This window comes from Papio anubis, chromosome 18 (genome assembly GCF_008728515.1).
Source record: "Papio anubis isolate 15944 chromosome 18, Panubis1.0, whole genome shotgun sequence".
Classification (NCBI taxonomy): Eukaryota; Metazoa; Chordata; class Mammalia; order Primates; family Cercopithecidae; genus Papio; species Papio anubis.
The window spans coordinates 65,863,770-65,890,723 of record NC_044993.1 but is presented as its reverse complement, the minus strand read 5'-3'; the positions used below and the strand labels follow the sequence as shown (position 1 = coordinate 65,890,723).

Genomic DNA, 26,954 nt, shown 5'->3' with positions numbered 1-26,954 from the left:
GCCAATGAGTCTGAATTTGTAGCTTGTCTTTTCTAGTCTGGAAAATGAGAACTATAGTGTTTAGTTTCTGGAGATTTGTTGGGAAGTAAGTGAACTACTTTTTTTTTTTTTTTTTTTTTTTTTTTTTGAGGGCGGGTCTCTGTCATGCCCAGGCTGGAGTGCGTGGCCGGATCTCGAGAAACTCACTGGGCTCCAGCTTCCCAGGTTCAGCCATTCTCCTGCCTCGGCCTCCTGGTGGCTGGGACTACAGGTGCCCCGCCACCACGCCCAGCCTAGTTTTGTATTTTTTTTAGTAGAGGCCAGAGTTTCACCATATTTAGCCAGGATGGTCTCGATCTCCTGACCTCGTGATCCACCCGCCTCGGCCTCCCAGAGTGCTGGGATTACAGGCTTGAGCCACCGCGCCCGGCCGTGAACTACTATTTTTAAATAGATGCTCAATAATTGTTGGGTCTCTGCTTCTCACAGAATAGCGTCAAATGTTCATTGTTTCTAGTATAGCAAACTGTCTCACCCCTCACCTCTGAACTGCCACAGATGTTTATCCATCCCTGTCTTAGAGAACCTGGCAACTTCTACTTGCATTATGCACAGAATTAAGCCTAGTGTTACAAATAGTGGGAACAGGAACTCATCACTGAATGTATTACTCAGGTTTCTCCACAGAAACAAAACCAATAGGATATATGTATAGATGATGATGATAGATAGATAGATACATATAGATAGATAGATATAGATAGATAGATATGATAGATAACAGATAGAGACAGATATATAGGTAGATAGATAGTTAGATAGAGATATGTATAAACAGATTTATTATAAGGTACTGGGTTGATGCAATTTTGGAGGCTGACAAGTGCCAATATCTGCAGAATGAGTCAGCAAGCTGGAGACCTAGGAGAGACAAGAGTGTCATTTCAGTCCAAAGGCCACCAGGCCTGAAATCCCAAAAAAGCAGCCGATGTCTAAGTTTCAGTTTGGAGGCAGGAGAAAGTCAATTTCCCACTTCAAAGGCAGTCAGGCAGGAGAAATCTCGGGGAGGGGCAGCCTTTTTGTGCTATTCAAGCCTTCAACAGATTGGATGAAGTCCCCTCACATTAAGGAGTGCCATCTTCTTGATTCAGTCTAACGACTTAAATATTAACCTCACCCAAAAGCACCCTCCCAAGAATGCTCAGAATAATGTTTCACCAAACATCTGGGCACCCCATGGCCCAATCAAGTGGACACATAAAATCAACCATCACACTGAATAAGTGAACTTCTACAAACTGGGCCCCACTAACTCCTCCTCTACAAACAGACACATCTTTCCCCCATCTTTGTGTTTCTCAGGCCATAGTGGTTGCTCCTGTCTGCCTCCAGAGAGTTTCCTCTGGTAATTAGAGCACAGGAGTTAAAAATGTTATCGGCACTTCGTAGTCACTCACAGAGAGCATTAGGACCCAGTGTTCCTTGGGTTCTCCAACCAGCCTCTCTGCACCTGCTTCAGAATCCTCCTGTCACCTGGCTCTTTTCTTTCTGCCTTTTCTATGGAACCTCTGAATCCTGCACATTTGATGCTGAAGGTCTTCCTCAAAGCTAATCAGGGTTTTAAAAATGCAGCTCAGCCCGAGTATGGGAGAAAGGAAATTGAGGCTTGGGCATAGCCAGCAACTTCCCCCAGGCTACCCCACTAAGAAACCGTGAATAGGAGATTTGAATACTCTGCATTTCTCTTTGCTCTGCTGGCACTTCTCTTTTAGACACTAGAGAAGCCAGTATTAGAAGATGAAGTGGCACCCCAAAGAAAGAAAAAGATAAACCGTCAGAGGAGATAGGGATTGGAACAGAATAAAAGATAGAGAACTTCCTTCTCCAAGAGCTCCATTGGGTAAGTCATCAAAAAAAAAAAAAAAGGTATACTATTATTTTGTGTGTCTAGCAGTCATAGTAGCATATTTTTTAAAACAATTATTGGGTGTGGTAACCTTAAGAAAGGCACTTCCTTGAGGATTTTTAACCTCTGAGAGATCGACGGTCTTGACTCTGGTGAAGTCAGGTGTGCGCTGGGTCTTCCCAGCATTGCCAAGCTACAGAGAGCAGAGGCTGCATCCTCCCCGCTCATCTGTCCCCTCATTGCTGATTTTATGGAATCAACCACAGTGACGAATGGCTCTGCATTTGGATGGCTGTCCCAGCTCTGGTCACAGCTGAAGCTCTCTATCACTGTTGACGTATGTGCACTCTGAGAGTTCAAGTGCAATTGGCCATCTGTCCAGGAGGCTGGAGCCATCCTCAGCATTGAAATAGCAATGGAAAGAGCCAGCTCTCCTCCAGCAGGCACCTGGAGCCCAAAGCCTGCAGGCACAGCCTCACCAGCAACTGAATAGGACTGGGAAGGTCCCCAGTTCAGCAGCAGGTAGAAGAAGGGGGTTGTGCAAAATAAATGGGAGTGCACAGCCATTACCTCTGAAAGTGCCCAAGAGAAATGATTCCCAGAGTGAGTGGGGCAAAAGGCAGAGGGCGTGCTTCGTGGCTTCAGTCAAATTTGAATGTATTTGCTCTATTCCCTGCAGGATGTGCGACCTTGAACATGTCACACTATTTTCCAGTTGAACAATTTCTTCAACTGGAAAATAGCAATAGACTCCTTTTTTTTTCCTGCTACTCGGACCATTGTGGGAATTACTGACATGAAAATTGGCTTTGTCCATTAGAGAACAATGTACTGTGGTTGGCACTGTTTCCTCGGTTTGGTCAGCTATGACCCACCTGCACAACATAGATTTTATTATTTATGGAGGGAAATGAGGGGGGAAGAACCAGATGGTGTGGCTCAAGCTCATTTTAGGAAAAAAGCAATATAAATATATATACATATATGCCTCAGAAATGTTGACAGAAAAAAGAGCCAAATGAAGATCCTTTACTTTTATTTATTTTTGTTTTCATTTATTTATTTTTTCAGATAGAGTATCTTTCTGTCACCCAGGCTGGAGTGCAGTGGTGTAATTTTGACTCACTGCAATGTCCACCTCCCGGATTCAAGCAGTTCTCATGCCTCAGCCTCCTGAGTAGCTGTGATTACAGGCACCCGCCACCACACCCGGCTAATTTTTGTATTTTTAGCAGAGACAAAATTTCACCATGTTGGCCAGGCTGGTCTCAAACTCCTGACCTCAGGCAATCCACCTTCCTCGGCCTCCCAATGGTCCTTTACTTTTAATTGAAAGCGTGGCACATAATCAGGGAAAATTTAAGTAGCACCTATAATCCCAGCACTTTGGGAGGCTGAGGCAGGCGGATTGCCTGAGCTCAGGAGTTCGTGACCAGCCTGGGCAACATGGTAAAATCCCATCTCTACTAAAATACAAAAAATTAGCCGAGCATGGCAGCGTGCACCTGTAGTCCCAGCTACTCAGGAGGCTGAGGCAGGAAAATTGCTTGAACTCAGGAGGCGGAGGTTGCAGTGAGCTGAGATCGTGCCACTACACTCCAGCCTGGGCGACAGAGCGAGGCTTCATCTCAAAAAATAAACAAATAAATAAATATAAAGCCATAATAAATAAATAAATAAATCTTCTCTCTCCCTTCCTCAGACTACCAGGTCTCCCTCTCCCATGAAACCACTGTTGCTAGTTTCCTGTATATCCTTCAAGTAACAATCAATGTGTGGACAAGAGGAGCATTCTATAAAAGGTACTTTTACTTCGCTTTTTATCACTAAGTATCGCTTGTTCCTTATCCTAACGTGTATATCTGTCTCCACCTTTGCCTGACTGTGCAGTATTCCATCTTATGAATGTACCATTATTTACTGTACCAGTTTCTTCTATCATAACAAGTCTTTTGTTATTATAAACAATGCAGCAAAAACAAACATATTACAAAAATCATTCTTTGTGCACATATAGCAAATGGTGGGATAAAAGCCTGGCTGAGTATGATACAGACACATTTATTCCCAGTTTGATAAACCGATCGGCCCTTCCAGCAACAATATATCCAGGTATCTGTTTACACATAGCAGCACCAAGAGATTTTACTTTTCCCTTCAGAGCATTTGCCCATAGTATCTATGTATATTTTTATTTATGTTTTGTCTTTTGGTTTTGTTGAGGGGTTGGGGGCGGAAATGCTGTCAAGATAAATGAACCATGAAACCCAATTTATAAAAGAGCTACGCTCAATTGCGGCAAATGCAGGGATACTTGCATCTCAAATGCACCCCTGCAATGACGTCTGTCGGGAGCCTATGGAGACAGCTGCCTCACCGAGAAGGCCTCTTGCCTTTTTATTTTTGCAAATATTCAGCAGGGATGGAGGGAACTGCGTCTGGTCTCTCCACTTTCTTCCTGGAGAGAAGAGGACATGAAGGAGAACAGAAGGCAAGGACAATACATTCCACTCACATTTCTAAGAAGTCCATGACCGGAAGCTGCCACAAAAATAATGCAAAGGTCTGTCACCACTTACAGACGCGAGGCCTCACAGGAAGCCCACTTGAGCTGAGAGGTGAAGTTGTTCCCTGCAGATGCGCACATGAAAATGAGATAAATAGTGAACTCTTTGAAGGTAATTTATCCACCCCTCACTACCTGCCTTCCCAGATACACAGACAAGCCTGTGTTTGCCACAAGCAGAAAAGAAAGAAGAGATAGGTTGCAATCCCTTCGAGGCTACCCCGGGTCAACTTTATCAAAATGATAAAATGTTTTGGGTCTTGGCAGCCCCCCTGGGCTGACTCTGGGTTGGGCTTCCTGAGGTATTAAGGGGTGAAAGAGGTGAGTGCACGGCTCTTCCTGGTGCATCCCAGGGGCATCTCTTATGTCGCCGCTGATAGCAGTTTTATCAAGATAAATCTAGTGCTGCTCTGGAAGGATATTAATAAATTATCTAGTAATGAAAAATGTGAGAGGAACCATACTCTTACATCAGGCCTGTGATGATTACTTTGATAGATGCACTGGCAAGATTTCCTTGACAAGGCAGAAATGAGAAACACGACACATAAACCTTTAAGGGTGACCTCAGAGGAAAACAGAAGTTGCTGGATGATACAGAAGCAGAAACGGGAAAACCAGAGCTCCGAGGCACCGCGTGTCAACCACCAGATGGATTAGCTTTGCTGATCAACCAATCATGGAGTGTGGAGCCAGAGGCAGAAAGGGAGGAGAATAGAGAAATAAAAGGGAGGGGAGAAGACACAAAAGGCTTAGCTGTAGTCACAGCAGTGTGGGCTCTCGATTGACACGGACCTCGGTTGGAATCCCAGGTCTTTCTGGAACATTGCTGGAATACTCTAAGCCTCAGTTTCATCATCTGTCAATGAAAAGTATGGTAATAGCACTATAATATGGTTTGGCTCTGTGTCCCCACCCAAATCTCATCTCAAACTGTAATCCCCACATGCTGGGGGAGAGGCCTGGTGGGAGGTGACTGGATCACGGGGGTGGTTTCCCCTGTGCTGTTCTCATGATAGCGTTCTCACGAGATGTGGTTGACAAGTGTGTGCCTCTTCCCCCTTCTCTCTCTCTCTCCAGTAAGACGTGCCTTGCTGCCCCTTTGCCTTCAGCCATGATTGTAAGTTCCCTGGGGCCTCCCCAGCCATGTAGAACTGTGAATCCATTAAACCTCTTTTTTTTTTTTTTTTTTTTTTTTTTTTAATAAACTGCCCAGTCTCAAGCAGTTCTTTATGGCAGTGTGAGAATAGGCTAATGCACACCAAAATTGCAGAGTTGTGGGGGATTGCATACAATAATAATTGGAAAGCTTTGGGAAGCAGTAAGTACTCATAAACAATAGCATAATCACTTAAAGTAGTGGGGTCTATGTGAAGAGATGAGAACTGTGGTTATGTTTACTATGAAAGAAGCAGAAACTAAGATGAAGCTGTTGAAAAGGGGGACCTGGGTGCTCAATGTTCCTTAACACAAATCATTGAGTTCCTGTTGCTCTGTTAGATTCTGGGGATGCTAACTGAAATTGGGCATTGCTTCACTCCATAAGGAACACAGATTCTAGTGTGGGAGACAAATGTATTAGTAGACAAGTAATCAAAATAAAATAGAATAAGGGCTAGAAGAAAGGAGAGCACATACAAACTTACGGGGTGGCTTTTGAATCAGACTGAGGGAAGGCTTGCTTGGAGAAGGAAACTTGAAATGGAATTTTGCTGATAAATAGGACTCATCGATGGAGTGAAGAATGGGAAATGTTAAAGATGTTTCTGGTAGAGCAAATTTAAAAGAAAAAAATCTGGGAATGGCATGGGATTTGGTGCAATTGTGGTACAGGATGGAAACCAGGGAGTATCCACCAAAAAGAAGAAGTTAGAGAAGTAAACCTGGCCAGATTAATTGAAGTCACGTTGCGAGCATGTGTGCAATAATGTAGTGAAAAATCACTGACTTTTTAGCATCTGTTTCTCCCCTATGTTAGCAACTGCTCCTTCATTCACTTTCAGACACTTTCCTTTCCAGCACTCCCATTGATTTTTGAGCTGCAGAACTGTACACAGAAGGCTGGGGGCAGGGCAGAAGAGCAGGCGGAGTCCTCAGAGGCACACTCACCTGCTAATTATTTGTATCTGAACCTCCATGAGTACATGGTGCAGCTCACTGAAGGCTAGGGGGGCGTAAGGACTAAGAGACAGCTTCAAAAAATCTGAAAATAACTGGGCACGGTGGCTCACACCTGTAATCCCAGCACTTTGGGAGGATGAGACAGGTGGATCACGTGAAGTCAGGAGTTCAAGACCAGCCTGACCAACATGGTAAAACCCCATGTCTACCAAAAATACAAAAATTAGACAGGCATGCTGGCCTGTGTATGTAATCCCAGCTACTCGGGAGGCTGAGGCACAAGAATCACTTGAACTTGGGAGGTTGAGGTTGTAGTGAGCTGAGAATGAGCTATTGCATTCCAGCCTGGGCAACAGTGTGAGACTCTGACTCAAAAAAAAAAAAAAAAAAAAAGAAGAAGAAGAAGAAGTGAAAATATGCAGGTGGGCTGTAGAGCAGAAAGAGTTCTCCAAGGTCCAAAGAGCTGGAGCCTTGGTAGTGAAGGAGAGACAGAGATCAAAGAATTCATGCTAGGACTCAGATCCCAAGCCCTGCTGAAGGAAGAATCTTGATCTTACGTTCAAATCATTTAAAACCAATGGTGAACTGAAGGACACTGAAGCTGCAACCCAACCCAAACCCAGTAAAATTAGGATGAGATTAAAGGGAATGAACCCTTCCACTCTAATGTGGATGTCTGAGAAGGGACAGAATAAACCATTTTCTGGGGTAGTATTTCTTGACTCAGGCTCTATTCATCTTGTATATACAATGTCTTTCTTTTTTCTTTTTTCTTTTTTGAGATGGAGTCTCACTCTGTCCCCCAGGCTGGAGTACAGTGGCACAATCTCAGCTCCCTGCAATTTCCACTTCCCAGGTTCAAGTAATTCTCCCATCTCAGCCTCTCAAGTAGCTGGGATGGGATTGCAGGTGTTCACCACTACCTCTGGCTAATTTTTGTATTTTAGGTACAGACAGCATTTCACCACGTTGGCCAGGCTGGTCTCGAACTCCTGATCTCAAGTGATCTGCCTGCTTGGCCTTCCAAAATGCTGGAATTACAGGTGAGAGCCACCACATCCAGCCCACAATGCTTTTCAAATACAATTCTAAGATATTTAAAAAGTAGGCAAATGTGCTCAAATTAGCTAGAGAAAAAAAAAAACTGATTGATAAACACACAGATGACCTAAATGTTAGAATTAGCAAAAAACACTTTAAGATAACTACTATCAATATGTTAAAGAATCTAGTGGGAAAATTGAACAATATGCATAAATAGAAGGGGAATTAAAACAGAAACGTTTAAATACTACAAAAGAAACAACTGGAAATGTTAGAACTGAAAAATATAATAGCTCTAAGAAAGAATCCAAACCCAAATGCCCATCAATGATGGACTCGATAAATAAAATGTGGCACATATACACCATGGAATACTATGCAGCCATAAAAAAGAATGAGTTCACGTCCTTTGCAGGGACATGGATGGAGGTGGAAACCATCATCCTCAGCAAACTAACACAGGAATGGAGAACCAGACACCACATGTTCTCACTCATAAGTGGGAGTTGAACAATGAGAACACATAGTCACAGGGAGGGGACCATCACACACCAGGGTCTGTCAGGGGGTGGGGGGCAAAGGGAGGGAGAGCATTAGGACAAATACCTAATGTATGCAGGACTTAAAACCTAGATGACGGGTGGACAGGTGCAGCAAACCACCATGGCACATGTACACCTATGTAACAAACCTGCACGTTCTGCACATGTATCACAGAACTTAAAGTAAAATTTAAAAAAAAAATCCATCAAATGAGCTTAACTGTAGCCTGAAATAGAATAAAAATATAATAAAAAGTAAAAGTCAATAAAATTATCTATACTGATTCATCAAGAAAAAGAAAAGGAGCATCAGAGACCTGCAGGACAAAATCAAACAGTATAATTTATGTATAACTGGGGCAGGTGTGGTGGCTCACACCTGTAATTCCAGCACTTTGGGAGGCCTAGGTAGGTAGATCGTTTGAGGTCACGAGTTCGAGACCAGCTGGAAGTGGTGGTGTGTGCCTGTAGTCTCAGCTACTCGAGAGACTGAGGCAAGAGAATCGCTTGAACCCAGGAGGGGGAGGTTGCAGTGAGCCAAGATTGTGCCACTCCACTCCAGCCTGGGAGGCACAGTGTGACTTCATCTCAAAAAACAAAATTTTATATATATATATATAGAGAGAGAGAGAGAGAGAGAGAGAGAGTCCCCATAGAAAAATGAAAGAAAAATAGTACAGAAGAAATATTGGAAGATAAAAGAGGAGAATTATACAATTCAAAATACAGTGTCAATCCACAAAACCCAGAAGCTTAACAAACATTTAGCAAGATAAATACAAAGCAAATTACATGTAGACACATTGCCCTCCAATTCCAGAACACAAAAGACGTAGTGAAAAACCTTAAAAGTATCCCAGAAAAAAAATACGTCTTGCAGCAAGAGAACAACAATGCGAGTTGGCTGATAGATACTTAATCAGAGACAAGGCAAGTCAAAAGACATTCGAATAACATCTTTGAAGTTGTAGAATTTAATTAATTAATTAACACATCTATCAACCTCAAATTTTCTATACTGCAAAAATGTCTCTAAAAATGAAAGAAAATTGAGAATATTTTCCATTAACAAGAGGTAAGAAATTTTGGCTTCAGCAGATGCACAGCAGAAGAAACGGGGAAGGTTGAATGGTGGAGGCTCATATATATCTACAGGTAGAAGTGCAAAAAAGTAAACATGTTGGTAAATACAAACAACGATTTATTTTTATTCTTATATTTTTATTTTTTAAAGCTCAAGTGAATTTTTATTTTAAAATATTGAATTAACAACCTAAAGGAAGCATGATTCTAAGGTCTTGTGGGTTGACAACCCATTTAGAAATAGTGGGTATGAACACACTCGTGCAAGAGCAAGGTACAGATGGAGTAGTATTGCTACACTAGGTAGCTGGTCAGGTAGCAGCATGGCAGGAGAGGGCTCCCTTCTACACATACCAGGACTGTCGGGCGGCGATCAGGTGATGGTCGGGTAGCTATTACACTGTCTCCTTAAAGTAATTATTGGTCACAGCTGGCGTCAGGAGAAGGCGGTCTCCTAGTTGATAGAAAACATCTGAAACTGGTGACCAGCAGCTTCCTGATAAGATCTCAGGAGTGGGAAGAAGTAACGCAAGTAAGGCGTCCTTCCGAGCAACGTCCTGTAAGTATGCCAACGTAGAAACCCCAAGCAAGAGGTCGTGCCGTGCACTTGGTCGCTCCAGTGGCCTGCTTGGCCCTCTTTCAAGTGGACTTTCCTTCCTTTCATTCCTGCTCTAAAGCCTTTTAATACACTTTCACTCCTGCTCTAAAACTTGCTTGGTCTCTCCTTCTGCCTTTTGACCCTCAGGAGAATTATTTCTTCCGAGGAGACAAGAATTGAATTGAGGTTGCTGCAGACCCTTATGGGTAACTACTACCACCGCTAACAGCATGATTGGAAAGTCCTTTTAGTGTTTGTGTAGTGGCATTATAGCATTTAAAGGTGGATGGTATTTTTACTAGAGACAAGGTTGCACTATTAGCCGGGTGTGGTGGCGGGTGTCTGCAGTCCCAGCTACTCAGGAGGCTGAGGCAGGAGAATTGCTTAAACCTGGGAGGTGGCGGCTGCAGTGAGCCAAGATTGTGCCACTGCACTCCAGCCTGGGCAACAAAGCGAGACTCCGATTCAATAAAAATAAAAATAAAAAACAAAATAAATAAAGGTAGACAGTAATGTTAAAGATGCACATTATAAACCTGACGACATCACTAAACTGAACAGAGCATTACTGCCTTTAAGGCCTTGGACGGATTTGATGAGTTCCACCCGAGTTACGAAGGGTTCTCTGCTTTACTTAAAATTAACTGATTGTAAATGTTAATTGCATCTAAAAAAAAATTGTGTTTTTTGAGACAAAGTCACACTCTGTCACCCAGGGTTACCTGTGAAAACGTAGGGTCTGTGAGACATGCTCCAAATCTTCTGAATTACATTCTCTGGATGGGACGCTAGAATCTGCATGCATCATCAGGCTGGTTGATTCTGAGACACTGAGAAAACTAAAAGCAGAGCTGTACCTATAGTAACAACAATAGGAGGAGACCAATAGCAGGAGGAAGCCACAGAATGATTTGACAGAGGAAGAACTCAGAACTTGGCAAAGACCTGCTTGTAGGAGTGAGAAAGAGGAAGGTCAGCTCTGCAGTCCCTGCTATGGGGGCATTTAAGGCTCCTGCTGCTCAAGTGATAATAATGGCTCGCACGTATTCATTCCTTACTATGTGCAAAATACCTCCTGGTTATTACCTCACTGAATCCTCATGATACCTTCCTGAGGTTTCAGTGTTTTAATAGAAATGATGAGTTGGAGCCAGCGTGCATCAGCTCATTGGAGCTGACGTTGCACATTGCCTTCTATCTTTGCATTCACCAATGTTACACTGGTAACTTAAAGTCAATCATGGTGTTTGTGCATGGTGACTCATGCCTGTAATCCCAGCTCTTTGGGAGGCTGAAGGTGGACCACCTGAGGTCACAAGTTCAAGACCAGGCTGGCCAACATGGTGCAATCCCATCTCTACTAAAAATACAAAAATTAGCAGAGTGTGGTGGCAGGTGCCTGTAATCCGAACCCCTCAGGAGGCTGAGGCAGGAGAATCACTTGAATCCAGGAGGTAGAGGTTGCAGTGAGCTGAGATCACGCCACTGCACTCAAGCCTGAGCAACAGAGTGAGATTCCATCTCAAAAAAAACGTAAGTCAGCCATGGTGGAAATATTTACACCACAGAAATTGGCAAATATTACAAACTAGGTCCTTCTTCTATTTTTTATTTTTTTGAAATCCACGTATTAAACCTTAGCAGCACACCACTAAATGTAAGTTCCATGAAGACAGTGACACCATTTGCAGGTTTTTTTAACCCTCGCAACTAGGGGTAAAAAACTCCTGTGCTCAAGCAATTCTCCACAGTGCCTTGCACAAAACAGATGTTTCATAAATGTTAAATTCATCAATCAGTTTCACTTAATATCCTCATTTTTAACTCAGAAAACGGAGGCTCAAAGATGTTGTCACTTGCTGAAGTGTTACCACTGGAGGGTGTCTAGGTTCTTGGCATTTTGAACAAAGAATTGGGCAAAAACACACAAACAAAGCAAGGAAAGAATGAAGCAATAAAAGCAGAGATGTACTGAAAACGAAAGTACACTCCACAGGGTGGGAGCAGGTCCAAGCGTAGGGGCTCAAGAGCCCGCACACAGAACCTTCTCTGGTCCAAATACCCGCTAGAGGTTTCCCATTGGCCACTTGGAGCTCACCTCAGGTAAATGAAGCCATGGCTCTCCATCAGTCTGATTGGTTGTGAAAAGCAAGCTACCAGAGACTGAAGCGAAAGTACCTCTTTGTTGGCACCAAGAAATAATTCAGGACATGGACCCGTGTGGGTGGGTTAAGGAGTGGAAAGTTTAATAGAAGAAAGAAGAGAGGTGAGCAGCTCTGAGAGAGGAGAGAGAAGTCTGAAAAAGGAGGGAGGCTTCAGACCACAGCAGATTTTATTTATTTATTTATTTATTTATTTATTTTTGAGATGGAGTCTCCCTGTGTCGCCCATGGTGGAGTGCAGTGGCGCGATCTCGGCTCACTGCAAGCTCTGCCTCCTGGGTTCACGCCCTTCTCCTGCCTCAGTCTCCCAAGTAGCTGGGACTATAGGCGCCCGCCGCCACGCCCGGCTAATTTTTTGCATTTTTAGTAGAGACGGGGTTTCACCGTGTTAGCCAGGATGGTCTCGATCTCCTGACCTTGTGATCCGCCCACCTCGGCCTCCCAAAGTGCTGGGATTACAGGCGTGAGCCACCGCGCCCTGCCCCCAGCGGATTTTATAGGCAGGCTAGAGAAGGTGGTGTCTGATTTGCATAGGGCTCACAGATTGGTTCGATCAAGTATGACGTTGACACAGCGTGTGCGGAAGGCTGTTCGCCTCACCCTGATCTTATTATGCAAATGGGCTTTCCAGTTGATTGGTGCCGTCTTGTCTGCTCTTTACTGTACACGTGGCTGACAAAGAGAAGGGAAGATGGTGCAACCATCTTGAAGGTGTCTAGTTCCTAGTAACTGCCCGCATTCACCCGGGCGAACTCCGCCAACGTGTTTGTGTATGTCTCCAGCTCAACTTTACAGGCTGCTCTTTGTGAGAAAATGATTTGAGGCTGCTTTTCATTAAAGAGAAAAGCCTTACAGAGGACTCCCATACCCTTACTATCCGTTTAAGTGATTTCTTCGTAACTCATAAATCACCTCCGAAAGGATTCTAAGGGAGAATCACCACGATCAAGACCCAGGGCAGCTTGGGGAACTACAGGTCTCAAGAGAGCCAGCTTGTTTTACAAGCATCCTTGACACATTCCCCTCCGTATGACATGGGTTTGACAAAAATAAATTCTCTCTGGGCCCACAACTACTTAATTAGGCTATACTCAAATATCTCCAGACTTCAGAACGACAATGGAAGCAGATTAAAGCCAATCCCAGCCAACAGGAAGGGGTAGGGTTGCCGCTAGCAGTATTTCCTCTTTGCTCAGTAACCCACTTCTGGCCCTAAATCTGTATTATTCTTCCAGGAGGATGGTCACGATTAAAGGATTCCTTCTGCAGCTGAGGCTCAGTGATAAGGGCTTTCTGTTCAGACCCTCCTAAACTACAAAAAGAAAAAAAAAATCATAATTTTGTATCAAGTTGGGTTCTGTATTTTATTTTTACTGAGGTTTTGGGGTGGAGACAAAGCAGGCTTGGAAAATTGGGTTTGATAAAAGAAGCAGGTACCTAATTTGTTTGATGGCTTTTTGATGGGGGGAGTCAATTATACAGTATTGTTAGTTAATCGCTCTTATTTTTGAGACACACCAACCAACTTGCAGGGAAGGGACCAGGTATTTATTAAGTCGTACTGTGTGCCAGGCACAGTGCACTGTGGCCTATATGTTACCTCTTATTCACATGAAAATGATGTAAAGTTTGATGTTATTAACCCCTATTTTATGGTGAGGAAACTGCACACTGCAGGAGTTTAATGCCTTGCCCAAGGTCATATGGCTAGTGAGTGACAGAACTGATAAAGCAGCCAGGTGCAGTGGCTCAGGCCTGTAATCCCAGCACTTTAGGAGCCTGAGGCAGAGGATTGCTTGAGCACAGGAATTTAAGACCAGCCTGGGGAACATAGTGAGATTCCATCTCTACAGAAAATAAAAACTTAGCTGGGTATGGTGGTGCACGCCTGTGGCCCAGGCTACTCAGGAGGCTGAGGTGGGATGGTCTCTTGAGCCCAGAAGATTGAGGCTGCAGGGAGCTATGATTGCACCACTGCACTGCAGCCTGGGTGACAAAGCAAGAAGCCTGTCTCAAAATCCAACAAACAAACAAAACCCCTAAAGCAATCCAAGCATTCTGAATCCACAGTTCAAAGGATTTCATCCAGTTGCTGCCTCCATGATCTGGAACATCAGTGGTCAATCTTTTGACTTCCCTGGGCCACATTGGAAGAAGAAGAATGGGCCACACAGAAAATACACTAACACTAATGACAGCTGATGATCTAAAAAAAAAATCACAAAAAAGTTTCCTAATGAAACTGCCTTTGCAAAAATCATACCTGAACACATTATGACAGTGAAAGAGATCAGACCTAAGTGACTTCATCTTGCTTCTAACCTCTAAACTGTCCTGGTTCATTCCTGGGCATCAACCAAACTAGCTTTGGGAAGGAATTTAGTATATAGTTTATATAATAGCCCTTCCCAAAAGGCTAAACTGTTCTTGTAAAACAAATGAAAGGCCACCACCCACCAAGTCAAGATGAGAGGGACAGAAATTCTAAGTATTACCAACCATTATTGCAGAGGCCATAAGATGTGCAACTTCCCCAATTATTCTTGAAGGTACATCGCTCTTGTGAACCTCAGATTGACTTTTTGAGATGTCTTTTCAGACTTTTGCATTTCTGATGACCAGATGGCCCCACCTGAACCTGCCAACCAGTTCTGTGGCCCTTACCCAGGAATGGGCTCAGCAGCCCAGACGAGAACAGTTTCGACTCCCTGTGAGTTCATCCCCAAGCCAACCAATTGGTATACTCCTGATTCGCTGAGTTCATCCCCAAGCCAACCAATTGGTATACTCCTGATTCGCTGGTCCGCCTACCCACCAAATTATCATTAAAAACTCTGATTCTCAAGTTTTCAGAAAGACTGATTTGGGTAATAAAAAAAACTCTGGTCTCCTGCACAGCTGGCTCTGCGTGGATTACTCTTTCTCTATTGCAATTGCCCTGTTTTAATCAATGGGCTCTGTCTAGGCAGCGGGCACAGTGAACCCTTGGGCAGTTACAGTCATGTTTTAAGAAAGTTTGCAAATTTGTGGCCAGGCGCAGTGGCTCACACCTGTAATCACAGCAGTTTGGGAGGCAGAGGCGGGCAGATCACCTGAGGTCGGGAGTTCGAGACCAGCCTGGCCAATGTGGTGAAACCCTGTCTCTACTAAAAATGCAAAAATTAGCTGGGCGTGGTGGCGGGAACCTGTAATCCCAGCTATCCCAGCTACTTGGGAGGCTGAGGTAAGAGAATTGCTTGAACTCGGAAGACAGAGGTTATAGTGAGCTGAGACTGCACCACTGCACTCCAGCGTGGGCGACAGAGCAAGACTCCGTCTCGGGAAAAAAAAAAAAAAAAGGTTTGGGAATTTGTGTTGGGCCACATTCAAAGCCATCCTGGACTGCATGCAGCCCACAGGCTGCAGGTTGAACAAGCTTGGTCTAGAATCTGAGCCAGGACTTCCCATCAACAGAATTTCCCTGAACAGAATCTGAAGGAAGCAATGCTGGACCTTGGTCTATGCGGTGACTTTCAACTGAAAGGAGAGGCAGTGGTGGTGTGATTGTTGTCCCTACCCAACTCCCAGGAGATACTTGACAATGTCTGGAAATGCTTTCTGTTATTGTAAGAGGCCTTTGAACCAGAGTGACTCCATTTTGCGTGAGGGCTGGAAAATGAGGCGGGGACTTGCTGAGCGGCTTTCCCAGAAAGTTAGACATTCCGAGCCTCTAGATGTGTAAGGTTAAGGGAACAAATTAATAAGGTTTACTAAACAGACCCAGACTTGGGAGTGTCCAGATATCCCAGTATCTGGAGAACAGAGACATTCCTCATTTTGCTTTAAAAATAATATCGATTCTTGCAAAATATAGTAATTAAGAAAATTAATCCTTTATCACAAACCCTTGTAGGAGAGCACATCTCCCCATATATTCAAGCGTTATACCTAAGGCGGACAGGTTCTCCTGTTACTTTCGGAAACGCCCTACTCTGTCTGTGGAGTAGCTGTTCTTTCACCACTTGACTTTCTTGATAAACTTGCTTTTACTTTGCACTGTGGACTCGCCCTGAATTCCTTCTCGTGCGAGATCCAAGAACACTCTGTTGGCGTCCGGATCGGGACCCCTTTCCTGTAACATTATCACAACAGAGGGGTCGGGGAGTGCTATTGGTATCCAGTGGGAAGAAGTCAGGGATGATGCTAAACATTTTACAGTAATCAGGATATCCGTCAACAAAAAAGAATGATGCAGCCCACAGTGTCGATGGTGTCCAGGCTGATAAACCCTGGTCTTTAGTGACCAGATGTTTTTCTATTCCCAGAAATAATCCCCCGGAGAGGAGAGGACTCAATCCACAGTGGTGGCATTTCAGGCAGATATTTAGGGCAATATTTGGGGATATAAAAATCTTACTCTGAATCTCTTGCAACATTTTTTTTTTTTTGAGATGATGTCTCGCTCTGTCGCCCAAGCTGGAGTGCAGTGGTGCGATCTCGGCTCACTGCAAACTCTGCCTCCAGGGTTCATGCCATTCTCCTGCCTCAGCCTCCCAAGCTGGGACTACAGGTGCCCACCACCACGCCCAGCTAATTTTTTTGTATTTTTAGTAGAGACAGGGTTTCACCGTGTTAGCCAGGATGGTCTCGATCTCCTGACCTTGTGATCTGCCTGCCTCAGCCTCCCAAAGTTCCGGGATTATAGGCGTGAGCCATCGTGCCCAGCCACTTGCAACCTTTTGAAACTGGCTTCCCAATCTGTTTCCTGTACCCACCCACCCAATCCCATCTCTTTCCCCAGTTACTAGTTGAAAATTCTTACAAATCTTAAGGTTTCATCAAAAATATTATATAGTGTTCTCTGGCTGGGCGTGGTGGCTCATGCCTGTAATCCCAGGACTTTGGGAAGCCGAGGTGGGCAGATCACCTAAGATGAGGAGTTCGAGACCATCCTGGTCAACATATAGTGAAACCCTGTCTCTACTAGAAAAATACAAAAATTAGTTGAACGTGCTGGTGCATGCCTGTAGTCCCAGCTACTTGGGAAGCTGAGGCAGGAGAATCGCTTGAACCCAGGAGACAGAGGTTGCAGTGAGCCAAGATTGTGCCTCTGCACTCCAGCCTGGCAACAAAGCAAGACTCTATCTCTAAAACATGTGTGTGTGTGTGTGTGTGTGTATATATGTGTATATATAGTGTTCTCTATCAACTCATTGCCTGGCTTTGAGCTTCTTCACTTTTGTTAAGAATTAAAACAAAACAGTCTTTAAAAATGAAAATAAAAACAAAACTTTAATGTTTTTATTACCAAAGTAATATGTGTTCACTGCTAAAAATTTAGGAAATAGAAGCAAAGACAGGCAAATAAAATTCTATGGCCAACCCATCACTCAGAAATAACTTTATAATATTTTGGAAAACAAACTTCAAGTTTTTTTTTTATAAATACTTAGGTAAATGAAATTATTCAAAGAGGCCCTGCAATAATCAGGAAGGCATGCAAATTGCTGCAAATATAATAAACATAATAAATAACAGTAGCAACAGTAGCAGAACTACAAGCTAACACTTCTGTAGTACAGCTTCTATACCAGATGCTCTTCTAAGCCATTTACATTTAGGAGTTTACTTAATCCTCTCGACAATGCTACGAGGTGGGTGTTATTATAGTTCCCATTTTCAAGATGAGAACACTGCTACAACACAGACCATACTGGAAAGGACCAAGCTTACCTGTAGCTTCTCAGGAATGCACCTGATGTCTGCAAGATGAGGCAGGCATTCCTTCTGCTTTCTTCCAGTCACCTTTTGAAACCACCATTGCAAGATTACAACTGAGAAAATTATAATAGTTAAAGAGATCTGCCCTAACCAACTCCATCTTGCTTCTAGGTTAGAGTCTAACCTGTCCTTGTTCGTTCCTGGGTGTAGGCTGAACTAACTTTGGGAGGCACTTAGTTCATAGTTTAACTTTGAAACAAAGAAGACAATAGCCCTTTTCCAAAACAAAGCCCCCTTCCTGCCTGGGGACTAGACTTCCTTTGTAGGACTAACAAATTAGCCACAAGATTAGAAATTCTGGTTTAGGAGTCATGTAGCTGGAGGCTACAAAATTCTGACCCTCCCCAGATTGCTCCTGGGGAGAGCAACACTGTTGCAAAACCTAAGATCAGTGCTTGAGATATTTTGTAGACCGTGCACTTGATGGATCAGCTGGTAGCACCTAGATGGATAAACTGGCTTATCTGGTCTTATGGCCTTCAACCCAGGAACTGACTCAGCAGAAGACAGCTTCTACTCCCTAGGATTTCATCTCCTACCCAACCAATCAGTACTCCCAACTCACTCCCTGTCCCCCATCCACAAAATTGTCCTTCAAGACTCCTATCCTGGAATGGTCAGGGAGACTGATTTGAGTCACAGTAAAACCCAGATCTGCATGAATTAAACTCTTTCCCTATGGCAATTCCCCTGTTTTGATAAATTAGCTGTGTCTAGGCAGCAGGCAAGGTGAACCCCTTGGGTGGTTACACTTTTCGTATAACTTCCCACTTCCCGAGACTGAAAGCTGTGTTAGTTTCCCCTGGCTGCTGTAATAAATTGACCACACACCCCATAGCTTAAAACAACAGAAATTTATTCTCTCAAGTGTTGGAGGTCAGAAGTCAATATCGCTGTGCCAGCAGGGCTACCAAAAAGTTCTAAGGGAGAATGTATCTTTCGTCTGTTCCAGTTTCTGGGAGCTGTCAACATTCCATGGCTTATGGCCCCATCTCTCTCTACTACATCCTCAGATTGCATTCTCCTCTGTGGGTTCTTCCAAAACTTCTCTCCCTCCACCTTTATTCCTTCTTGCATTTCTAGTCTCCCCCCAGCTTCTCAGCTTCGTCATGTCCCCAGTCCTCTAGGCAGTAAATCTCATTTCATGTGTCCACCCCTGCAATCCACATCATCTGTCTGGTTGACTCTGAATCTTAACAATCTTCAAAGCATGGTTCTTGGAAGGAAATTCAGATTTCTCTTGCTAACACTGGCTGCTTCTCACGGCATAACTCAAGGCTCATTCCCTGTGAAGAGAGAGGATGGAGAGCAATGGCTGAAGAGTGCAAAGAGAGGCAGAGGAATTTGATTTCCTTCTTTCACAGTGACTTTTGTTATTTTCCTGCCAATTAACTCACTTGACCAAGGGAAAATCTATTAAATCAGCTCGGCACCACTTTCAGCCATCCTGGACTTCTCTTTGGCACAACTGAAGAAGAAATATTTCTCAGGGAGAAGAGAAATTACTTACTGAGAGAGTCAATCCTTTAAAAAAACAACAACAACAAAAAAAACTCATCCCTCTGATTTTCGAATCCCTCTCTTCGAAACCACCATTACAAAAGTATGACTGAGACAGTGACAGAGACCTGACCTAACCAACTTCATCTTGTTTCTAACCTCCAAGCTGTCCTTGTTCATTCCTGGGCGAAGGCTGAACTAGCTTTGGGAGGAACTTAGTCTATAGTTGAAAACAAAGATGATAACAGCCCTTTCTCAAAACAAATTATTTTTGTTTTGTTTTCTAAAAACAAAAATCACTACTGTATAGCCTAAGACTGGTGCTTGAGATATTTTGCAGACCCTGCACTTGATGGATCCGCTGGCACCAATCATAAACTGGTTCATCAGATCTTGTGGCCCCCACCAAGGAACTGACTCATGCAAGAAGACAGCTTTGACTTCCTATGATTTCCTCTCTGACGTGATCAATCGGCACTCCCAACTCACTGGCTGCCCCCCACTCATCAAGTTATCCTTAAAAACTCTGATTCCCAAATGCTTGGGGAAACTGATCTGAGTGATAATAAAACCCTGGTCTCCCACACAGCCAGCTCTGTATGAATTACTCTTTCTCCATGGCAATTCTCCTATCTTGATAAATGGGCTGTGTCTACGCAGCAGACAAGGTGAACCCACTGGGCGGTTACATCTTTTCAAACCCCAGAGATGGGCAGACAAGGGACTTTCTGCTTTTTAAAGTTACTGTGATGTGCTCTTTAACTCAAGAAAGCAAAGTCAGGACTACGAGTGAGCCCTTCATCAGATGACACAGACATTCTTGTGTTTGCGTTCTGGGCACTCAGTGCCATCACGTGTCAGGGCAGGTAATTAAATAACAAAGCAGAAACTAATGGGGAACAGCATGGATGGCATAGTGGACAAGAACTCAAGCCTGCAGCAAAGAGAGACATAATTTTGTTCCATGAGCTGCACACTCCTGAGTTCCACTTTATTGCAAAACAGACCCCATTTCAATCAAATATTTTATATGTACGCATATATCTTTGTACTTTGGAAATGAGAACATCTTCATATTCTTAACTGGTATTAAGTTTACAGTGTTGGAGGTTTCATTTGCATAATAAAATGCTATGCAAGAAGAGATGAGGGTTAATCAAAGGGTTTTATCACTCTTTTTAATTATCTTCATTATGCCAGAACAAGATGTAAATTTTAATTCTACCTTGTTAGCTAGCAGATTCTACCAAACTTTGGATATCCTAATCATCTGTCATTTTTAATAGGCACAGATGCCAGTGATTTTAGCAAACTAAATGCCCTAAATATTGTAAGCTTTATTAATTTGATTGATATATCACTTCATATCATTTAGCAATTATTAATGTTAAACATACGGTGTGTGTGCGCACCTGAGACGGAGGCCCCTGTGAACCCCAAATGTGCCCCCTCAGTTTTCCTTCCTCATCCCGTTCTTTTATCAGTCTACATTTGAAGTTCCTCTCTGTTCACACAGCCCCTCTTTTTTCTCCTTCTCCTCCATCAAATCTGTAGCCACAGCTTGGAATTTGTGAGTCGTTGTTTTGCATTGACCTACACTCTCTCTAAGTGCCTGAAAGGATAAGGCAACGTGTTCTTAGCTCACAGAGAGGACAGATTTTCAAGGGGTGGACACAGTGGGGATGCCTCTGCAGGTGTTGGGTTTATCTGCTAAGCTAATCATAGAGGAGTCAGATGAGGTCTTCGTCCCAACGTTGGGGTACCAAAGGCATGGCCTGCAGATCACATTTAAGCGAGTACATTGCTGGGGTGTAAACACCGATGGTAACTCCCTTTGGGCTCCAGGAGGTAAGCACTAATGCAATAAGAGGTGGCTGCTGGCCGCAGTGGCTCACTCTAGTAATCTCAGCATTTTGGGGGCCGAGGCGGGTGGATCACCTGAGGTCAGGAGTTTGAGACCAGCCTGGACACACAGTGAAACCCCATCTCTACTAAAATTACAAAAATTAGCCAGGCGTGGTGGCGGGCGCCTGTAATCCCAGCTACTCAGGAGGCTGAGGCAGGAGAATTGCTTGAACCCTGGAGGCAGAGGTTGCAGTGAGCCGAGATTGCACCATTGCACTCCAGCCTGGGTGACAAGAGTGAAACTTTTTGTCTCAAAAGAAAAAAAAAAGAAATTGCAGGTGCCTTTGCATGCAGTCTGTCTCTTTCTCTCTCTCGTGTGCACGTACACACACACACACAAACACACACACACACTCACATGTTATTATAATACCAGCCGATGGCAAAAACCTCAGGCCTCCCTTTCTGTGCAAAGCCTGATTAGTGGTTAACTTCAGCATCTACTCTTGGTTTGGAAACAATTGGAGAAGCTGCCACATCACATGCTTCGCCCAGCCAATGAATACCATGTCAAGAGGTCATGTTGAGTGTCAGTCTTCCAGTTCTGCAGAAACTATAAAGCTGATCCACTCTAAAAAAAATTGCCATAGTTGCTGGAGCCAAGAGACTCAAGCTACCTGTCACCTCATGGCCAGAGGATCCAACCAGCTCCCTTTTAAAGTTATGCACCAGGGAACAGATGCTAAACGTGTGGCATCCTTGTGGCAATGGCACAAAATAAATGGCCCAGTTAAAATCCAATTGTCTTAAAGTTTCCCTCAAACAGGACATTTTTACTAAGACATAAAATTCCTCTTGCCACAAGTGTCTTTTTAGTTAAAATCAATAAATGTTTTTTTATAAAATCAAAGTGATGAGTGGTTTGGGTAGTTGTGTGTGTGAGTGTGTGCACGATTTTATATGAGTTAAAAATAAATGCGGAGTGGAGGGAACGGACCCGTTACTAAGATTATAATATAGTCCCTTTAGAGAGATGCAGGAACCCTATAACAGCACTGTGCAATAGAACTTTCTGTGACAATACAAATATTTTATACCTGTGCCATCCACCATGGTAGCTACTCACGCATGGAGTAATTGGCATCTGGCTAGTGCAACAGAGAAACTGAATTTTTAATTTTATTTAATATTAAGTAATTTAAATTTAACTTTAAATAGCTGTATGTGGGCCAGGGGCAGTGGCTCATGCCTATAATCCCAGCAATTTGGGAGGCCAAGGCAGGAGGATAACTGGAGGCCGGGAATTCAAGAATAGCCTAGGCAACATAGCAAGTCCCCATTTCTACAAAACAAAAAGCTTTAGCTGGGCATGGTGGCATGTACCTGTAATCCCAGCTACTCAGAAGACTGAGGTAAGAGGGTATCACTTGAGCCCAGGAGTTGAAGGCTGCAGTGAGCTGTGATCATGCCACTGCACTCCAACCTGGACAACAGAACAAGACCTTCTCTTTAAATAAGTAAATAGCCATACGTGGCTGGTCTCTGGCATATTGGACAATACCACCCTATTTTAATCCCAGCCTGGAACTGAGACCCTCAGGGAGTTCTTATGCTACAGATGGGCCTTGTCTCCTCCTTGGACAAGTTATTGTCAACCTATTCCCAAGGTCCAGGAGGTTGGGGCAACCATCTCATTGTTTTTTATCATTTCCTTCATTTTTCAGTGAGTGAGCATCAGTTATGCACCTAGCCTTGTGCTAGACATTGAGAAATCAAATACAGTGATGATGGCCCCAGAAGATCGCAGTGGGGAAGACAGACTAGAAAAGAGGTAAGTGCAACCCCGGCGTTCCATGACATATACAGAGCACCAGGTTCTGGGAAAGAAGTCATTCATCCCAGGAAGGGGAAGTGAGCGTAGACTACTGGGACCAGGAGGATAGGAATAATTAGCCAAGATAAGGGGAAGTGATTCTAGGAAAAAGGCAGGGCCTAGCTGAGTACAGTGGCTCACACTTGTAATCTCAGCACTTTGGGAAGGGAGACAGACAGATCACTTGAGGTCAAGATTTGAGACCAGCCTGGCCAACAGGGCAAAACCCTGTATCTACAAAAAATACAAAAATTAGCTAGGCGTGGTAGTGCATGCGTGTAGTTCCAGCTACTCAGGTGGCTGAGTATGAGATTCACTTGAACCTGGGAAGCAGAGGTTGCAGTGAGCCGAGATTGCACCATTGCACTCCAACCTGACAGAGTGAGACTCTGTCTCAGGAAAAAAAAAAGGCTGGGCCCATGCAAATAATGGTGACCTAAGAAGACATGGCGTTGTACCCAGTTTCCACTTTCAACCACCGCATATATTCTGCAAAGAAGTATGACTGTAAGGGAAGTTAGACCCTGGTTCTAACTGCCTTGGCCTCCCAAAGTGCTGAGATTAGGGCATGAGCCACTATGCCCAGCTGGTAAAGTTTTTTTCTTAGCAATTCATCTGCTACAAAATATTCAGGAAATGGTATGTGGATCATTATAACACACCAGAGAATATCTAATCCTAGAGTACTGAATTATTAGGGTGAGGGTATAATGGATATTTTTCAGATGTTCTGTCAGCAGGGTTTGGCTTCTGCATCTGAACCTCTTTGTATGTGTAAAAGAAATTAACTACCATGCATAAGTCTTGGCAGCCACTATAGCCTGCCTCGTATCAAATAAACTGAAAGGCCAATGGCATGGGTTGAATTATGTCCCCCAAGAAAGATACATTGAAATCCTAGCACCAATAACCTCAAAATCTGACTGTATTTGGAAGTAGGGTCTTGTCAGATATAGTCGAGATGGGGTCACTAGGGTGGTCTCTAATCCAGAATGATGGTGTCTTTATCAAAAGGGGAAATTTAGACAAAGCCAGACAGACATAGAGGAAAGATTATGTGAACAGACATGGGGAGAAGACAGTCATTTACTAGCCAAAGAATGTCCAAGGCTACCAGAAACTAGGAGAAAGGTGTGGAGCCAACCCTTCCCTAGTGCCTTCAGAGGGAGTATAGCCAAAACTGTGAGACAATGCATTTCTATTGTTCTAAACAACCCAGTTGGTGGTACTTTGTTATAACTACGGTAGGAAAGCAATATGGCCATTCCTCACTTCCTCAGCCTCCCTTGCAGCTATACTAGTGCCATTGGACTGAGGTTAACCAATCAGATGCATGCAACAGGACTTGAACCAGAAAAGGGGCACAGCACCAGCATCCTTTCCAATGGGAGAGTCATGCCAATCAATGGGGCAGCAAGTGCTCAGTGGTGCTCTCACTGGACTGGTGCTATGGTATGAATTTGCCCAGGGTTCTGGCTGTCTTAACTTCCTTTTTTCCTGCCTGTTTCCTGAGGTTGGTAATTCTATGGGCCAACTGAAAGCCTTCTGGTAAATTCCATTACTGCTTAAATCAGCAAATGATAGTTTATTTTGCTTGTAATGAATAACCCTGGCTGATACAGATGGAGAACCGTGAAGGAGTGTAATGCTTTCTCATGGTGGTGGACAGGGGTAGAGGAGTCTGTAAGTGGAGTATCAAGTGGCTCCAGGCTGGAGGAGGGGATTAGGATCTAGGAGGGAATCTGGAATTCGGGAGAACCTGACATAGACTGAGTGTGTGTAGTGTAAGGCAGGGATGGATGTGTGAGGGTGGGTGTGGGTGGATGTGCACACACGTTTGCACATTCTCAGCAACCTTCCCCAAGGGAACGCAGCTGAACATGCCCACGGGGTGAACCCTGGTCGCCTGACGGAGCTCACTAAACAGTGTGTTCAGGCTTCACCAGCGCTGAGCGGGGCCAACGACAGTTTCCAAGTTTGAAAAATGAGCCGCTTCACTCGCCTGGTGCTAATGCCTTTTTCAAAGAAACTTACATCTTGGAAATGTCATGACACATTGCAATCACGGAGAACACAGCCACAGTAATTGGGAGTGTTTCTTCAAGAGCAGAGCGTGTCAAAGAAGATACATGGCTCGAAGCATAATTTCCTGCAACAGTGGTGGGGAGTTGCGGGGGAAGGGAGGGTGTGCAGGAAAGCTGCCTTTGAAATAAATCCTGCCTGGAGCTCCAGCACCTGGGCCTTGTTCTGGGTGATGGGACTGCTGGCTGCAAATGCACTGTGTGACTGTGGCCATTCCTATAAACTGCTCCGTGATTCAGTCTCTCTACGTTTCAGATGAGAGTGTCATTTGCATGAGGCAACCACATTTCAATGAACTAATAATAATCATTAACGTTTATTAAGCACCTACTACTTGCCAGGCATCAAGAACTATTCAAGTATAACTGACTTTAGTCAAGTAAGAACCCCATAAAGTGGACACCCCAATTATTGCTACTTAGAGGATGAGGCTATTGAGTCACAGAGAGGCTAAATATCTTTTCAAGGTCATTAGAATGTGGTGACACCAGGATTTGAGTACAGATAGTCTGGCCTGGCATCTGAACTCATGACCATCACATGATTTACCTGTCACAATGGGTACCATGTCATTGTGAAAAGTACAAGCTGCTAGTAAAATGTATCATCATGTGTTCATATTATCAATGTTGGGGCATCTTTAAAAGACAGTGTGAAGAAAATCAGAGCAGATCTGCTTCTAACTGCAACAGTTTTGAATAAGCCATGAAAACAACAGCAAAAATAACTATAATAGCTTGCACTATGTGCCAGGCAGTAGGTACTTTCAATAAAAGATCCCAGTTTGTCACTCAGGAACTGAGCAAGTAAGGCTACGGTTTTCCCATTTTACAGATGAAAGACTTCAAGCCCAGAGTACCTTATATTCCCAAGATTATCCAGCAAAAACGACCATGGATAGGTGCAGTGGCTCATGCCTGTAATCCCAGCACTTTGGGAGGCAAAGGTGGGTGGATCACTTGAGGTCAGGAGTTTGAGACCAGCCTGACTGACATGGTGAAACCCTGTCTTTACTAAAAATACAAAAATTAGCTGAGCCTGGTGGCACACGCCTGTAATCCCAGCTACTCAAGAGACTGAGGCACGAGAATCGCTTGAACCCAGGAGGCGGAGGTTGCAGTGAGCCAAGATCATACTACTGCACTCCAGCCTGCATGACAGAGTGAGACCTTGTCTCTAAATAAATAGATAAATGACCATGATGGGATTCAAACTGAGATGGGTGGATAACAGAGGCTACACTCTTTCCTCTATAAAATGCTGTGATAGACCAGATTCCCTCCAAGGAACACACATTTAAAATATTTGAACCTTTGGGCTCATATCTCAGAGAAAGAGAAAGCATAAAGATGTTAACAAGATAATGTAAATATTAACATTCACTTCAAGAGGTTAGATTACCTGGAAGCCCTCATTTCTAAAGGCCAAGCTTTTCTGGTCTCCATTCTCAAAAAGTGCTATAATCTTTTCCATGACGAAATTATGCAACCAATACTTGCTTCCTGGGACCTTAGGATTTCTGGGCTGTCTTCTGGGAAACAAAGACAAAGGAGAAAAAGGGCTTCCTCCTGTTCATCGCTTGCCATGGGACACTGGGTTCCTTCGGTCGGTTCCTGGGATGTGTGTGTAGCTTTAGCCTTTCTGCTCTTGTTAGCCCACCACTCAAAAGCAACAAAGGGTATTGTGAAACCAAAAGCATCTGAAACAGAGCTCAATCCACGTAGACAGTTTACTTAGCCAAAGTTAAGGATATGCCCAAGACACAGGCTCAGGAGATCCTGACAACATGTGCCCGAGGTGGTTGGTGCACAGCTTGGATATATACATTTTAGGGAGACATGAGACAATCTGTGAATGGTATACATTGGTTTGGTCCAGAAAGGCAGAACAACT

The 26,954-nt window shown here is 43.9% G+C and overlaps 1 long non-coding RNA gene across 1 annotated transcript in view; it reads left to right on the top strand.

Moving 5' to 3' along the window:
- The window catches only part of LOC103880298, a 30,678-nt gene extending 7,518 nt beyond the window's left edge, over positions 1-23,160 (top strand). Inside the window, exons 4-6 of the long non-coding RNA XR_002519130.2 lie at positions 1,752-1,879; positions 3,588-3,687; positions 22,831-23,160. This is a non-coding gene — a long non-coding RNA (uncharacterized LOC103880298). The remainder of the gene's footprint in view (positions 1-1,751; positions 1,880-3,587; positions 3,688-22,830) is intronic.
- Positions 23,161-26,954: the final 3,794 nt, after the last annotated feature.